We start from the raw sequence: 13,816 nt of genomic DNA on the forward strand, positions 1-13,816 counted from the left end.
AGGTGTTTCATCTCTCTATGCTCGTAGCCTTGTTTTTTCAGCAATAATACGCACCGAGGTGCATTTTCCCTCAGACAAGAACCCCTGTGTTAGCCTGCATAGAGGCAATTCATACATATTTCTTAAGGAAATAAAATAATATTATCATATTTTGTGAAATTAGAAAAATATATGGGACAAGAATAAACAATTACAAAACAGTTTTATATATAAGAATATTAATTTATCACTGACTTCCATATTGTTTCCATATACTGAATGAACTAAGCACTGCATTGCTTTAGAGTGCTTTACTACTGTAAAGGGAATATTCAGCCTTCCTGAAAATAGATTTCTAGACCTTTTGCTGGCAATGATAGAGTTTAGAATATGATTAAGTGCTGTGACTGAATCACTAGTGCTAATGGAACATGCAGCTGAACTTTACCTCTGTGTCAAGATACAATGAACCTGAGGATCATTTTGTGTAAAGTTAGAAATAGCTCTGGAGACATCTTATTTCTAACCTCTAGCCCTCTTTGGAAGAAGGCCTTTAGACAGGTCTGTTCATTATAAGTATTATAGGTGAACAGGACTTGTTGAGAGATAAATAGAGCAGAACACACAAAAATTTTTGGAGAGGGAAAAAATATTTGCTTTACTAATCCACTTCAGAAAGCTCAGTTTGACTCTGAAGCAAACAGACATTATATGACCTATACTAACACAACTGCTTCTAGTAAAAGTAAATGTTTTCCTGGCTCCTATTGACAGAAAGAGTTGAGTTAGTCACATTGTATTTTCAGCATTTATGACTTGCTCCTTTCAATATCTTATTGTGAAAATCTATGATACAGGTAATAGGGTAGTGCACATACACTATTCTGTGGCTCTATTAAGTCAACCACAATTTACTTTAACATTTCATTATAGCTTTTCTGCAGATGTTGAGAAAACCTTTTTATTAGAAATTAACAGTGAGAAATCTTTTTGTATTACACATCTGAGAAATTGAGTTTATCTGTCAGACCAAAAAATAAAATAAAATAAAATAAAATAAAATAAAATAAAATAAAATAAAATAAAAGGATACCAGCATGTTATTTTTTCCTGTTCCTCTTGTTTGAATGGAACATTGTCTGAAGCCCTACAATGCTTTTCAACCCCTTTTTCCTTTTGGTTACAGCTAACAATCTCCAGTTGGAAAAGTGATGATGCTAATATTAAATGGTTTCCTAGAGCAGCAGATACTCATCAGTTCTTAATTTTCCTTGGGATTTCGGAGCTGTTCTTAGTATGCAGTGCTACTTCTTCAGCTTTGCTTGTCTCTGTCAGGAAACATTCTGTGAGAGACATACAACTAACACACAAATTCAGTCCCGCTATGACTATGATAATCACAGTAGGAATTCTTGCTAGAATAAGCTCAGGAACTCAGGAGCTCAGCAACAACATCCCATAAAGAGGAAGTCTACAGGGGGTGGAAGCAAGGTCAGGTAACCTGGGAAGAATGAAGAGACATTGTCCAAGAAGATATCAAGATATGAAAGATAAAGCCCAGATAGAATTGAACCTGGCCAAGGACATCCAGGACAACAAGAAGGGCTTCTACCGGTGACGAAAGGGACACCAGGGAAAATGTGGGCCCTCTCCTGAAGGAAAAAAAAAAAAAAAAAAAAGAGAGAGATCTGGTTATCCAGGACAATGAAAAGGCCAAGGTACTGAATGCCTTCTTTGCCTCAACCTCTATCAGCAAGACTGGACTTCAGTAATCCAAGTTTCCAGGGGTCAGGCTGAATGGATGGAGCAAGGACCTTTTGTGGGAGAGAATCAGGTCAGGGAACACTTGAACAAACTGAACATTCACAAGTCCATGGACTCTGACAGGATACACCCATGAGTACTGAGAGAGATGGCAGATATCATTGTGAGGCCACTCTCTATAATCTTTGCTCAATCATGGCAACTGGGAGAAGCACCTTAAGACTAGAGGAAGGCAAATGTGACACTTACCTTCAATAACAGCAGAAAGAAGGAGCTGGGGAACTACAGGCCTGTCAGCCTCAACTCATTCCCTGGGAAGGTGAGGGAGCAGCTAATTCTGGAAATGATTTCCAGGCACATGAAAGAGGAGAAAGTCATCAGGAGTAGTCAGAAATGATTCACCAAGGGGAAGTCATGCCTGGCAAGTTTCTATAATGAAATCACCAACCTGATGTATGAGGGGGAAGCAGTGAATATTGTCTTCCTGGATTTCAGTAAGGCCTTTGTCCCCTCTAAGATTCTCACAGAGAACTGTTGAACAGCTGGACCCAGAGGGTACTGATCAGTAGAGAAAAACCTACTTGCAGGCCTGTAACAAGTGGAGTACCCCTGGGGTTAGTCTTGTTTAACAACTTAACTAACAATCTGGATGGTAGGATAGAGTGCACCCTCAATAAATACACGGATGACGTGAGAATGGAGGGAGTGGCTGGATCAACAGAGGGCCAAGAAGCCAAACAGAGAGACCTTAAGAGGCTGGAGAGGTGGGCTGACAAAAGTCTCATGAAATTCAACAAGGAAGACGTGCAAAGTCCTGCACCTGGGGAAGCACAGCCTCAGTCACCAGTACACGCAGAGAGCCACCCAGCTGGAAAGCAGCCATGCAGAGAAGGACTTAGGAGTCCTGGTGGACTGCAAGTTGAACATGAGTCAGCAATGTGTCCTTGCTGCTAAGAAAGTTAATGCCATTCTTGGCTGCATTATGCAGAGTATCACCAGCAGGGCAAGGGATGTGATCCTTCACCCTTAACTTGGTATTGGTGAAACCAAACCATTTTGTGTCCAGTATTGTGTCCGGTTCTGGGTCCCTCATTGCAGGAGAGATCTAGGCATATGAGAAAAAGACCAATGGAAGGCTACCAAGATGATTTAGAGACTGGAACACCAATCCTATGAGAGAACTGGGCCTGTTCAGCCTAGAGAAGAGGCTTAGGGGGGAACTTACCAATGTGTATGAATACCTGAAGGGATGATGCAATGAAGACAGAGCCATGCTCTTTTCAGTGGTGCACAGAACCAGGACGAGAGGCAGTGGGTACAACATGGAACACAGGAGGTACTGTCTAACCACAAGGAAGCACTTCTTTACTATGCAGGTGACAGAGCACTGGGTATGGTCTTGGGCACCCTGCTCTGGGTGTCCCTAGTTGAGCAAAGGTGTTGGACCAGAAGACCTCCATCGTTCTGTGATTCTATGAACATTTGTTTAAATTTTACTTTTGTTGTTGTTGTTTTTTGTTTTGTTTTGTTTTGTTTCCATGCAAGGAAGAAGCTAAAATGTTCTGGCTGGTATTTGTCATGAAACCATCAGTTCCTTGCTCTAAATCAAGTTCTGCAGTAAAAGCTAACAGCCTCTTTATACCATTATAGACATACATAAGTATATAACGTTAGAGAGTTGTAATCCAGATAAAATAAATGAAGTACACCTATTGTTGTACATGTATCATCCATATAGCTATTGAAATTATTTGTAAGCTGTAAACACAGCACATGTAGAAAAACTGAAAATCACTGAGGTAACAAAGTATACTAAGAAAGAGGTTTTATATCTTACAGGAAAAAAATGCATGACCTTAAAGATGGACGATAGGAACCTGAAGAGTATGAAGTGCAATGTTACACACATAGGACTAAAAATAATGTCTGTAATAAAACGTTCATTTTCAGAAAACAACTGAAAAGTTAAGAAAGAAACTCATACAAGTTAGTCTAACATAGAATCATAAGATGTCTATGATTCACAAAGGTGATGGTATCATAAAAAAGGCAAATACAATCTTCTTTGTCTCAAACATTTCCTAGAAAAGACAGTAAGATTGACAACAATGTTCAAGCTTTGACAGATCTAATGTGAGGTACTGTGTACAATTCTGGTTATTAATATTCAACAAAAAATAATTTCAAATGAAACCAGACAAAAGATTGTTAGATTAATCTATAGGAAAAGATTAAGGAACACTCATTTCTTTCAGAAAAAATAAATAAACAAACAAACAAATAAATAAAGTTAAAATTATTAAAAAAACAAACAAAAGTTAAAAAACTCTTGACTTGTGTCTAAGAAAACACCCATGTTAGGGCAAAAGCACACAGGTAATTCTTGTTACTAAAAATCAGCATCATGTAACTAAGCATAAATACAAGCTAGAAATATCAGTGCAGTTTCTTCTCATGGGAATTATTTAGACAAAAGTCTTAGGAGCTTAAATTCAAATCTGATCAGTTTAAGAAGCAGATTACACAAAACATTTGTCTGTAATAAGAGAAGACTAAATCTGATGACAGTGAAAGTCCCTTTCATTCATATTCTGCTTTGAAGTCACCTCCCAAAAATAATTAATAGCTGTCCTTGCAAATAATTACTGATAGAGGTAGACAAGAGATACTGCAAATATTTGGATTTTTTTGTTGTTTAATCATTCAGTGATATGCATGGTAAGCTTTTTTTACCTAACAAATAATTATCTAGGTATTTTACAAAAACAGACACAAGAAACGTTCTCTGTAACTTTCTTTATGTTTAATGAGCTGGTTCATTTAGAACGTACAGCAATATCCTTTTTATTATTATTATTATTTTTATTTTTTTTTATTAGTTTTTATGGGAAGAGCTATAATATGAAGGGACTTGATAGCAAAGAAATAGTTGCAGGAGTGAGTTTCAGATGTGAGTTTCAGAAAAAGAACTCACTATGGGGACATGCTGTTATTTCCTTTCTCATTTCTACTGTCCACTGTCATCCCTGTACCCTGCTCAAATTGAGTTTATTCAGTTCCCTCTTTCTACAGCTTTGGAGTCAGCAGCTTGTGAGCTTATTTTATCATAATATGGACTAACTCTAAGAAGTGAGAAGTCACGTGCTTTTGACTCAAAGGGAATTGTTCACGAAGCTCTACAATAAGAAGTGCTTAGCAGTTCTCTGCTTAAAACGTGAATAACTTCTTTATACACAATCTTACAACTAACAGTAAGTCTATTGTATTGTTATTACAGTGTGTTGTAACACAGCCTGTGCAACAGCTGTTCTTGTTTACAGCATGAGAAAACCCTTCATCAAAAAAGTCTTATGTTTAAACAGAAAGCATGGCATACATGGATATTCTGCTCATACTATATGCATGTAGTTCTTATGAACTATTACATGAAGTAACTGCATGATTTCATGATCACTAAGATCTAATTAGATTGTAGACAAATGGACCTTCATCTTTCATCCTATATGCTCTCTCTATATCTATGCATGGATGTATATACACAGATTTAAATTAGAAAGAACATGTTTACTGTAGAGCATACTTGCTCTACTAAATAGGTAACAAGGGTAACAAGGTGCTATTATCACTATATAGAATTAATTCCTTTGGAAAAATTAACTGAGTTAATTTGTATCCTCTTCTGTTTTCTTAAAATCAGCCTATTTTTTAATCTAAAAGACTGTGTCGACATATGCAATATGTGGAGTGCTCTTCTATTTATGTAGTACTGATAATAAGGCACCACACAATTCCTCTTAAGTTCTCAGTAATGAAGTGCTGGCATGTGTCTGATTTTTCTCCACATGGTTTTAACGAAGAGCTTTTCAGTTTTACTGGTACATAATTAGAATATATGCATAAATCCCACTCTATTGCTCCAATGTAATTAAAGCTCTTTCTTCAAGAAAATTATGAAGCTTTTTAAGCAGAGCTTCTGAAACTAGAAATGCTTGACTAAAAGCATTTTTATGCATGAATCAATCTTCTGAAATATTTCTGAAAACAATTAATAATGGTCTGTTTAAGAGAAACCATGAAAGTTGTTCAGTGTGGGAGAGGAGTTTCTCAACATTGTCTTCAGCACAACTTTTCCAACTGTCAGGAAATGCAGAATGTTCAGGCATTCTGCTCATGCAGAAGATTTAACCCCCCTTTTGTGATAAGTAATTTAAATGAATCTCTTGACAGTTATTTATCTATCTGGATGCCTTATACTAGGTACTCCAGTAAAGCATAAAGGAAAAGACCCTCTCCTACTCTAAAAGTATGCAATATAGGACCATACAAGTAAAACTAAGTCATTTAAACTTTACCTCCTCTTTCAAAACATGCCCAGAGTGCAGAAAACAAAGGCACCTAACAGACAACACTTTACACAGCAGTTTCCAGGCTCAGCTTCTTTTGTTGCTTGGAATTGTTGGAAGATTTGTGGGAACTCTTCCTAGAATACTGGGGTGCCTGCTGCTGCTGGAAAAGTGTGGGCACTAGAAGATTTTGCTGCTAGCAATTTCAGCTTGTAAAAACATCCACTAGACTTTCTTGCTTAAAAGGTGCTTAGACCTTTTGTCTGCTACTAAATCCTGTTGAGGGACTGGCACACACCCATTGAGCTAGTGCTAGCAGATGATCTGTATCACTGTCACACCTATAGGGCAGCAAGCAGTAGCTAATAGATGGAGTAGTTTGTGCAGAAGTGTGCATGGAAGGGATGCTTAAAACAGCATGAGTCCACTCAGCAAACCTGGGGATGTGCCACAGGGCGCAGCAGTCCCTAGCATCAACTGGACAGATTAGTGATACAGCAGAGGCCTTGACACTGAGCACTGAAGTGCAGATGGCATGCAGGTCTGGGGCTACAGGAAGGGCCTGGTGGACCTGGTGCAGGAGATGGTGTCCTTGCCTTCAGGAGGTGTGCTCTGGATTAGAGCTGTAAGTATTATTTATGATTTACTATTGTAATCTTAACTTTGCTCTTTAATGCATTTTCATTATGATAGTCTCTTATTACAAAATTGCATATATTCACTCCCATCTGATTCAGTGCTAAAGTAATGGTGTCCATGTAGCAGACAGTTATTCACAATCTATTTTCAGTCCTCATTCTCACTGTGGAACCTCATGCAAAACAAATGCACAACACTCAAACTATAGCTTGAACAAAGAATCAACAAATTCCTACTATCCATTAGGCTATAATTTAAGATATGTAAGTTTCTAACTTTCTAAGTCAATGATAGCAGAGTAATTCCAAAAATGTTTTAAATCCTGACGTTACTTCTTTAAAAATGAAGCTTTGAAAATAGGGTTATTTATTCCTGATTACACATATCTATATATATATTTAAGTCTGCAGATGGCGCTAAATCAGGAGGAGCTGTTCATACCCTCCACGGTAGAGAGGCCTTGCAGAGAGACCCAGACAAATTTGAAGGTTGGGCAATCACCAACCACATGAAATTTATCAAGAGGAAATGCTGGATTCTGCACTCGGGATAGGACAACCCTGGATATACATACAGATGAGAGGCTGGCAGTCAGGAAGGCCAACTACATCCTGGGGTGCATCAAGCATAGCATTGCTAGCAGGTAAAGGGAAGCTATTGTCCTGCTCTGCTCTGCGTTGGTACAGCCTCAACTCGAGTACCGGGTGCCGTTTTGGGTGCCACAGTATAAGAAAGATATAAAACTGTTAGAGTGTCCAACGGAGGGCTACGAAGATGGTGAAGGGTCTGGAGGGTAAGACATAGGAGAAGCAGATGAAGTCTCTTGGTTTGTTCAGCCCAGAGCAGAGCAGGCTGAGGTGAGGCCTCATGGCGGCCTGCAGCTCCCTCACAAGGGGAGCAGAGGGGCAGGCGCTGAGCTCTGCTCTGGGGACAGCGACGGGACCCGAGGGGACGGCATGGAGCTGGGACAGGGGAGGGTCAGGCTGGGGGTTAGGGAAAGGTTCTGCACCCAGAGGTGGACAGGCTCACCAGGGCAGTGGTCATGGCACCTAGACTGTCAAAGTTCAAGAAGTGTTTGGACAATGCTCTCAGACAGGGTCTGATTTTTTGGTGGTCCTGTGTAGAGCCAGGATTTGGACTCAAGGACCTTTGTTGGTCCCTTCTAACTCAGGATATTTCATGAATCAATGATTATATGCTATTTATGTATCTCAGACAAATTATAGAGATTATCAGCAAAATTGCCAAAAAATGTTGATGGATTTGAATGGCTAATTTAATCAGCATCTGGTAAGAGCTGGGGAGGGACTTTTTAAGAGGGAGTGTAGTGACAGGACAAGGAGTAATGGCTTTTAACTAAAAGAGGGGATATTTAGATTAGATATTAGGAGGACTTTTTTTAGTATGAGTGTAGTGAGACACTGGCACAGGTTGCCCTGAAAAGCTGTGGATACCCCATCCCTGGAGGTGTTCAAGGCTAGGCTGGATGGGGCTTTGAGCAACCTGGTCTGGTGGGAGGTGTCCCTGCCCATGGCAGGGGGGGTATAACTAGATGATCTTTAAGGTTCCTTCGAACCCAAACCATTCTATGATTTATGAGAGCACTGAGATGGGTTACATTGGCATCAAAAGTTATTCACAAACTGAAATAAGCATTTAGAAAATTAATACTGTGGGATTCATCTCATATGCCTTCAGATGGGTTCAATACTGATAGATATGTACATGTAAGCTGGTGATCCTGGATTTCCCTTACAATGAGTGGAGAAAAATTGTTGATTTTATGGCACTGACTTAGGGCATCTGACCAACTGTAGATGCCAGCTTTAGACTGAGACAGACTATTCTTTGGAAGCACCTGCCTTATTCTGCACATGAAAGAGACCAATATGGGTAGCTCAAAATGAGTTAAGTTTAATTAAGTTTAACACCTACTTTTAGCATTGTCATCTCTTGTGATCCTGATTTGAAGACCATACATTCCTTGAGGGCCATCCATGGGATGCATTTAAATAACTCTCATGATGAAGCTTCTTTCTGTCTTTTTCCTCAACATTATTTCTTATACTCACAGATTACACTTCTTTGTCCAGCAGAATATCCCTAACTGTGAAAATTTCCAGAATTGATACTCTTTCCTTCTACTTGCAAGAAGTATAAACAATCTTAATATATAGAAACTTTGAGACCCTCGGAAAAGGACTCACAATTCTGTGTCATATGGAGATTTCTGATGCATGCCTTATGTGTAAATAAGTAAAAAGGTTCTTCATATTATGACATCCTGCCCTTGACTACTTGATCTTTTCAGTTTCCTTTGTGATTCTATGGCTATTCTTATTTTCTCTTACTTACACTATTCAGATGTATGTCTCTTACAATCCTCTTTCCTTCTGTTTTCTTTATCCATCCTAGTATTGATTTAATTCCTTTCGTGTCCCTTAGGCTTTGAACAGCTTCATACGCCTTCTCTGAGAAGAACCACACTCTACATATTCTGGCCAACAATCAAGTTAATTCAAGAAACATTCCAGTACCAATTTGTTCACTGTTAAACACTCAGTTCTTTTCTTTTTGTTTTAAATTGTTATTTCATTTTTTGTTTTCTGTTTGGATTAGTGGGGGGCTTCTCAAGTGAGAGACCTTATCTTTTATGTAATTCTAAAGTTACATTAGTAACACATTTGTACATTTGCAGTCATATACTTATTTAGATTTGCATACATGAACATCATTGCATGATGTTGTATGCATGAACATTTTGAATAACCAGTTAAAGAGTTGTTATAAAAAGATGCATAGAGCAAACATTGTCTCAGAAAACCTTACAAAATCATTTAAAAAAATGTAAGTCAGTGACAAAGAAGACTTTCCACAAACACACAGTCAACTACTAACTTTGTCTTTCATTATATACTATAACCTCTCTGTATCTGCTTTCCAAATTTGTGTAATTCATCTGGATAAGATGAATTCTGATCAGTAACCTGAGCATTCATAAGAAGTATCAGTTACAAGAGTGAAAAATGTATCAGGAGCTTATATTAGAGAACCACAGTACCAAAACCAAAATTCTTATTTCACTACAAAAAAAATTGCTCATCTCAGTCACTGTTAACAAGACAAAGGGTAAACGGATATGTCTGTCAAACTGAACACTGTTTAGTTTTAGGTATTTTTCGTTTTGCACTTTCTCGTTGATCTTAGTTTGAAGTCACTCAGGCACTACTGAAAGCTGGACTAATACCAAAATAAATAAAATAAAATAAAATAAAATAAAATAAAATAAAATAATAAAATAAAATAAAATAAAATAAAATAAAATAAAATAAAATAAAATAAAATTCTTTACCAAAAAAGGAGCCTATTGACCTTGTGTAGTAGAGCAGGATTGTCAGGCTGTACCTAAACTGTGCAACATGGTTTCTCAGCAGTGCACCTGCATTGCTAGTCTGTCCGTCATACTGATGTAAGGTTCTGTGAGAATATACCACAGATCCATCTCTACCAAACTCCCAAATTTTCGTGCTGTTGGATCCATGGAGCATTGTGCATTGGCATGGAAAATCCAGAAAAGTATTTCGGTTGCACACTGATTCCATTATGGGAAGTAATAGCATGCTATATTCTAGAGAAAAATAAATGTCTTACATATCTAGAAGTGCTATATTTGCTCTGGCTAGCCTTCTGACTAATACTGAATATTTAAGATACTCTTTTTGTGAAGAGAGATCTTTTCCCTTATAAAAGAATGTGCTAGGTATACATGACACACCCTCGTACTTGAACCAAATCCATGTTCCACAGCTAAGATGAGGCTATAAGTAAATTTTACTCTCACATTAAATGATCTGTAAACACAATGCTGTCTAAGCTAAAAGTGTATGTGATTATGAAACTACTGTGCCGACCCACTTTTCATTGCTGTTCTGAAACATTGCCCTTGAAGATTAAAACTAGGAGGTGCTACAGTCAAAGAGATTTTGAAAAAAATATCCAAAACAAGTGGCAACTCTGAAGAGTTAGTTCCTGAAGGCACAAGCAGCTGTGTTATGAGATCCTACTGACCAAGAAAGATGTATTTTGCAAGCATATCCACCCACTATTCCTTTTCCTGAAATCCAGACCTAACAAGCTTATGAACAGTGACATCTGTTCCTCTACAAGGAGAAAATTCCAAACTTGTTTCAGGTACTGAAATGGAAATATGTGAACAACTGACGAGGATGATGATGGCCATACTTACTGGCCTACTATAAATCAGGAAGTTTTTTCCCAAGACCAAGTTAAGTTTTAATTAATTAATATTGGCTTATGTGGATAAAGAACATTTTTAGAAAGAATGACTAATAGAAGTAGTGAATGGGAAAAGTGAAGAACAGAACTACCCTTCGACTGAGTCCAGTTCTCAGTTACTGCTTTTACTGTTTTCTTCTTCCCAGTGCCCTGGAATTAGTGCAATGAGTATTAAATTTCCTGCAGCCACACAGACAGCACTTTTTAGGGTAATAATAAAACAAGACTTGATCTATCTTTCTTTGCACATTATTTATGTCAGTGAAACAGCCAGTAGCTAGACACTGATGTAACTAAGAGCATAATTTGTATTACTGACTGCAAAAATCAAAGCTGCAGGTAATATACAGAAGGAAAAATCCATGCCCAGTAGACAGAGAAGGATGGGCTCCCAAATCGCCAAGTTTCTGCCTGTCTTCTCTTGTTAAACTGTAAACCTTGCAAGAAGAAGCTGTCTCTTACTATTTGGTTTTAAGATACTGAATCCAAAGGGATCTTGATTTCATCTAGGATTTCTAAGTTGCATTATAAATAAATAATAATAAATATTGTACAATGAACATCTATATTGTCCTGTACTGTTGTATGTCATAGATTAATACAAATATTTCATTGAAACTGATAGTCCCAACAGTACACGAAGCCTAAGACATCTAGCATAATTATTTTAATAAAAATTCAGGTATTTCTGGAAACATATAAACCTACTCTCATTTTAGTTTGTTAGTAGAGAAGCAGTGAATTTAAACCAACTAAAACTTAATATATTTAAATATATTTTACATTATTTTAGAAGTTCTTTTGTATAACTGTGAAAGAAAATTTCTAAACTATTATTTGTTTTTTTTTTCTGACATGCAGATGGGATACATCAGGAAGATAATATGAGACCGTAAAATAGGATTCTTTCTACTTCTGTCAGTGGACCTTGTATAAAACTGCACAATTCCTCTTTAACCCTGTGAACAAGTGAAACGGTGCTATATACAGAACTATCTATCTGTTCATAAAGTTGCTCATACTTTCATTGATTAAGGCAGCTGCATGAAATCCTGACTAATTTACAACGAAAAGCAAACAACTCTAAAAAAAAAAAAAATCAAAAGAAAAAGAAAAAGGAAAAAGAAATCAAAAGAAGGAAAAGGAAAAGGAAAAGGAAAAGGAAAAGGAAAAGGAAAAGGAAAAGGAAAAGGAAAAGGAAAAGGAAAAGGAAAAGGAAAAGGAAAAGGAAAAGGAAAAGGAAGAAGAAGTAAAATGAAAAAGAAGAAAAAAAAAACACACAAATAAAACCACCAAACAGCTCTGTCTGCTGTCTCAATATTAGAAAGCCACCAACACCAGATAAACAATGCAATTTCTCATGTATTTCATCATTTATAAGGTAAACGATTACAACATCAAATTTTGCATCTGATGTAATTCAGTTCTTCATGACGCAAAAATGGTTCTGATCTGTATTCAATTAATAAAAATATTTTTTTATATGCTAACTATGTGCTTTGTGATGTTATAGCTCTCACGAGAGTTTAAGTCAATGACAACAAAAAACTTCTGTTCAGAAATGGAAACATCTATGGATATAATGCTTAAAAATAGACTAAAACTACATAATAATATTTACCACTTCACATGGTTCCATTTGTGTATCTCAGACCATTCTTTATATATTAGGAAAATCAACCCTCTAATTTTTATGTTATTATTTGCACTCTGTAGGTACTGTTACCAGATTTACTTAATGTAAGCACCTATCACGGAGCAGTTACCCTCAGAAATCTGCCTGAAACTTTCTTTTGAAATGACTTTGGTGAGAGGACCAGACTGACATCAAAATTCTCTGTAAATAACATAGTTGCATTTTCAAGCACCTTCCAGGTCACTCCAGGAGATCGTGACAGGTTTGTGAGATGACTAGTGATGTTCACTTCAGTGGTATTCAGAAATACCAATAAATGGATACTTTGACACGTGAGAGACACTTATTCAGCTTAGGTCAACATTAGCAAATTTCACAATTATAAAATACTCTAGAGTATCAAGGTATAAATTCTTGGGCATAACACACACAGGCATCAAAAATGATGCTTGAACTAGTTAGGCACAGAAACATAGTACAGTACTTGCAGCATTTCTGAAACATTTTATGCATGAGACTGGAAAACTGTGGAAAGCCTCAGAATGTTAGTGTGCAATTAGAACCAAAGAAATTTCATTGTCTGAGCATAAAAGATACAACAGTGAAGCTTGTCTCCACATTTGTTTAATCCTGAGCACGCAAGAAAAACAAATACCTAAAAAGGATCCTAGGTGAAGGATACTTTGTTTTGGAAATTAGTGAGAACTTAGAATTACTAGCAAGTCTGCAGTTCACAGATACCTGGCAGAGAAGTCATCCATTCAGTCTACCCATTCAGGAATACAAATTTCTTTTGAAAATTTCTGAAATTCCAGCTAACAGGAAGGTCATGGTAGTGAAAAAAAATAAATAAAAAAGGACGATAATTCATCCCATACAGTCAAATTCAGACCCCTTATAAGTGAATGATTGTTTCAGCATGATTAGTAGTGTTGTACGAACAATTTAGTTTTTAATGTAGAAATACAGCTGTTAAAATTTAGTGTTCTTATTCAATAAATAAACTAGGAAATTAAACATAGGGCAGGGATAGGAAACATCAAAAGAAATGCGTATAAATAATTCTACAACTATGCAGCCCAACTTTCTTTCTCTTTACCTTTCTTTCACAAATTCCTTCCAAGTGCAGTGATACTTAGGTAAATACTATTTTTAAGCT

The 13,816-nt window shown here is 37.0% G+C and overlaps 1 protein-coding gene across 1 annotated transcript in view; it reads right to left on the reverse strand.

The window, feature by feature from the left end:
* The window catches only part of LAMA2 (laminin subunit alpha 2), a 401,748-nt gene extending 399,689 nt beyond the window's left edge, over positions 1–2,059 (reverse strand). The window contains exon 1 of the mRNA XM_072036025.1: positions 1,993–2,059. The gene's annotated coding sequence lies outside the window, so the exon portion shown is untranslated. The remainder of the gene's footprint in view (positions 1–1,992) is intronic.
* Positions 2,060–13,816: the final 11,757 nt, after the last annotated feature.

This window comes from Anas platyrhynchos, chromosome 3 (assembly GCF_047663525.1).
Source record: "Anas platyrhynchos isolate ZD024472 breed Pekin duck chromosome 3, IASCAAS_PekinDuck_T2T, whole genome shotgun sequence".
In the NCBI taxonomy this organism is placed as follows: domain Eukaryota; kingdom Metazoa; phylum Chordata; class Aves; order Anseriformes; family Anatidae; genus Anas; species Anas platyrhynchos.